Raw genomic sequence first — 4,087 nt, 5'->3', positions numbered from 1 at the left:
AAAAATACATACAAAATTATAAACTTTTTAATAATCATTTTAATAAATAAATTTCATGTTAGAAATAAAGGAAAAAGTATACTAATTTTTATAATTTTTATGTATTTTTTTTAAAATCTTATGTATTTTATTGTAAATGAACTTTCGAATTATTTTTTTACTTTTTGAAATTTTTTTAATTTTTAATTTTTAAAAATCACTATAGAAAATTAAGCTTTTAGTAGCGTTTTTAGTGGCATTTAGACTAAAAACGCTGTAAAGTTATACATTAGTGGCGCTAATCGAAAAACGCGGCAATAAGTAAAGCAATAACGACGTTTATGAAAAAGACGTCGCAAAAGGTTAGAACTATAGTGGCATTTTTCTCACAAACGCCGCAAAAGTAAGCAATACGGGCGTTTTTTATAAATGCCGCGAATATCTATTAAATTTTATTGAAACGATGCTATTTTGATAACCCTGAAATCCCTTAGTTTTTTTCCCAAATCAGTTCCTCTCCCTGAAATCTCTAAAATTTTCCCCCAAATCCCTTACTTTTTTTCCCAACATCTTTTCCCCAAATCAGTTCCCCTCCCCTAAATCCTTAACTTTTTTCCCCAATGTCTGCTGCATTGCCGTCGACAGTCCTCTGCTGCGTCGCGTGTAAGTTTTTATGTTTTTCATTTTATCTGTTTGTAAATTTATTTTCTCATCTTTTAAATCCTAGCCCTTTTCTCTTATGTATAAATTCTTCACCAGAAACAGCAACCAAAAATTTCTCACCGCTGTTCTCTTCGCTGAAACCAAAAAATTCTGGTAATTTTTCATTTCATTCTATATTTTTTTATATCTTTTTTTTTAAATTCGAATAATGTTATTGGGTTGTTGAATTTTACTAGTTGGGACTGTAATTTTTTAGGGTTCTTTGGGTTATTTTTTGAAGTATAATTGATTATGACCGGTAAATCCCTTTGCTTGTGCCTCTTTTATAAATGGTTTTTTAAAATCTATCTTAGTACTTAATTCTTGGTTCATGCTTTTTTAAAAAAAAAATTAGTTGCTTTATTTGAAGGTCTGAGCTTTAAGCAAATCACTACAATTATTGTTGAATAGGCAAACGAAATTGTCTATTTTTGTGGGTTCCCGAGTTATGCATGTGAAATGTTTGATAAAGTGACACAAAGAAAATTTGGGTTTCTTTGAATGAGGGGAAAACAGTGATTTAGTGACTACATGGGAGTGAAGATTACCTTAGGGTTGATTATGGAAGTACCTGATTTTTTACTGGTTTAGTGAAGTATGCAATTGATGTTGGACTATCCTTCCTTTTGATGAATGCCAAATGATGATGTTCATAGTTTATTCTAATTAAAAAACAATGCACTTTAATACTTAGACATTTATAATCTTTGTTGAAATTTATTAATCTCATACATCTTGGCTAGAGAAGTAGGTTCAACTGTTTTCTTTATCTCCCTGTTTTTCAGCTGGTGTTCCCATGCACCACAGTTCCTTTTGCAGAATGAAAATTGAAGCTTTTTCTTTCCATCTGAAATTTGTTCATTTTTTTTTTCATTTCGAGCTTCATAAATTTGGCACAAGTGCTGACTGACAGTTGCTGGAGCTATTTAAATGTTGCCCAATCTTCATTTCTTACTTCTAATGCTATAATTGTTTCAATTAAATTTTGATGCCTTATCTGATTGCTCTCCTTTTTTACACTATTTTCATTTGGGAAAAAGAAAAAGAAAACAAATCGGGTAAGAAATTTAAGAATTCCCAACTCATGGACAACTAGAAAGAAAAATCTGTAACAACCCGGTTTTAGCTAAATCGAAACAGTAGTTTCGGAACATCGAATTCGATGTTGAAAAAATTATTTTGAATATTATTTTATGTGTATATAGCATGAAAGTATGAATGTGTGAAATTTTCATGAAGTAATTTTATCGTTTAATGCTCGATTTGAGAAAAAGGACTAAATCGCGTAAAATGCAAAAGTTGCATGCTATTAGTTAAATGTGTCAATTGGATTTGGATTTTAAATATGATGGCCTTAAATGGTAATTAGACGATTTTAAATGATAGTGGACAATTTTGGGTATATATTAAGTGATTTTAATGGTTAATAAATAAGGTTAATTATGGTATTTTGTAAATAAAGTTAAAATAAATAAAAATAAAGCACAAATTTCATTCATTATCATCTTTGTGCACCGAAATTAGAAGAAAAAGAAGGAAAAAATAGGGTTCATTCATCCATGACTAATTCAAGCAATTAGGTATATTTTGAGCTCGGTTTTTAATAATTTTTACGTTTTTGAGATCGTTGCTTCATAATCTAGCTAGCCCGTACCTTAGATTTTGAAATTGTTAAAGATTTTGAGAGTTACCATTGTTGAATACTTGAGTTGATAGGTTATGAAGATTTATTGATAGATTTAATGGTTTTGTAAAGAGATTTTTGATAAAAATGTCAAATAGGGATTAATTTGTGAAATGTGAAAATTTAAGGGTTGTAATGTGAAATAAATGAAATTTTTGGGCTTCTAGGGACCTATATGTAATTAGGCCAAGCTTGGGTTTAATGAAATTATGTGAATTTTGAGTAATTCTGAAAAAAGGACTAAATTGTTAAAAGTGTGAAAGTTTAGGGGCTAAAGTGCAAATATGCCTAAATGAATGTTTTGGACTAAATTGAAAGAATATATGATTGAATAATTCAATTTTGAATTCATATAGATCAAGAAAGAAAGAATTCAGATTTAAATCAGGGGAAAAGCAAGGTTATTGAGTAGTCGACCCGATCCCTCAATTTTGTATACGAGGTAATTTCGTATAATTGAACTTAAATGTGTATCTATTTGTTTGATGGATGAAATTGAGATAGTAATTATTCTATTGGATAACTGTTGGGATAGTAAATGAAATGTACGAATTGAATAAGCAAGTTGCCGAATAAGACCATGGTTGGGATATGGAAAATGAATAAAAAGACCATAACCGGGTTATGGCATGTGAACGAAATACCATGACAGGGCCTTAACAATGTATGTGTAAGACCATAGTTGGATTATGGCATCAAAAAAATCGATGAATTTTTATCGTAAGCACTTATAAACCGGAGCTGTTTGATAAGAGTATTGATGAGAAATATAAATGTATCGGTATAGGTATGTACAAAAAACTATTCAAGTATCGAGATAGATGAAGTTGAGAACTCATGAATGCAGATATGAACAAATTTTATGTTAGCTCATGAATTGATGCTTTAAATGTTGATGATATTATCTATTTTGAATTGCTTTATGAATGTTATGATTATTTCATGTTCATATACGAACTTACTAAGCTTTATAGCTTACTTTGTTTAAATTTTGATGTTTTATAATTCTGCAAAGCTAGCTCGAATTCGGGGACCGTCAAAGACTTTATCGCACTATCGATCATCTATTTTGGTACTTTTGAAGTTATGTACATATGGTATATGGCATGTATAAACTTCGGTCATTTTGGTATGTTTGATGGATATGTATTTTGGCCATTTGAGTTGGCATAAAATGATGAACTTGTTGATGCTTATGAATGTGCAAATAGTTCTACTTTTAATGTTTGGTAATAGACCTATAATGAATGAATGGAAGTGAACTGGTTATGTATGTTTGGTTTAGTTTTGTTAAATGTATTATACATGTGAATTATGCTTAGGAAAGCAAATTAAATTGTTTAGTATTTGAATAGGTAAATGATATGGTATTGAGTATTGAATTTAGTTGAAATGGATATGGTATGATTATGTATTGGTTGATGACTTTTGGCTACATAATTGTGTCTTAAAATGATACCATATGAGTTTGTGTAAGTATGTGCAAAAAAGGTGGCAAATTGGCTTTGCAAATGGCCTATTTTTGTCCACAAGGGTAGAGACATGGGCGTGTGTCTTAGCCGTGTGTCCTCTGGTGGTGAAATTGAATTGAAGTCAGTATGCTCCACACGGTCTCACACACAAGCATGTGCTGGCCGTGTGGTGTAAGTCAGTATACCCCCTAAATGGCACACGGCCAAGCACACGGACGTGTGTGGCCATTTCGAAGGGCACACGCGCTAG

At 31.0% G+C, this 4,087-nt stretch overlaps 1 long non-coding RNA gene across 1 annotated transcript; it reads left to right on the top strand.

The window, feature by feature from the left end:
* The first annotated feature begins 287 nt into the window (after positions 1-287).
* On the top strand, positions 288-3,638 carry LOC107887299 (uncharacterized). Its single transcript, XR_001681109.2, has 3 exons — positions 288-642; positions 739-795; positions 3,381-3,638. It is a non-coding gene; the product is annotated as an uncharacterized lncRNA (long non-coding RNA).
* The last annotated feature ends 449 nt before the right edge of the window (positions 3,639-4,087 follow it).

Source organism: Gossypium hirsutum, chromosome A03 (assembly GCF_007990345.1).
Source record: "Gossypium hirsutum isolate 1008001.06 chromosome A03, Gossypium_hirsutum_v2.1, whole genome shotgun sequence".
NCBI classification, from domain to species: domain Eukaryota; kingdom Viridiplantae; phylum Streptophyta; class Magnoliopsida; order Malvales; family Malvaceae; genus Gossypium; species Gossypium hirsutum.
Note: the sequence above shows the minus strand (reverse complement) of the source record. Positions and strands in the feature narration are given on the sequence as shown.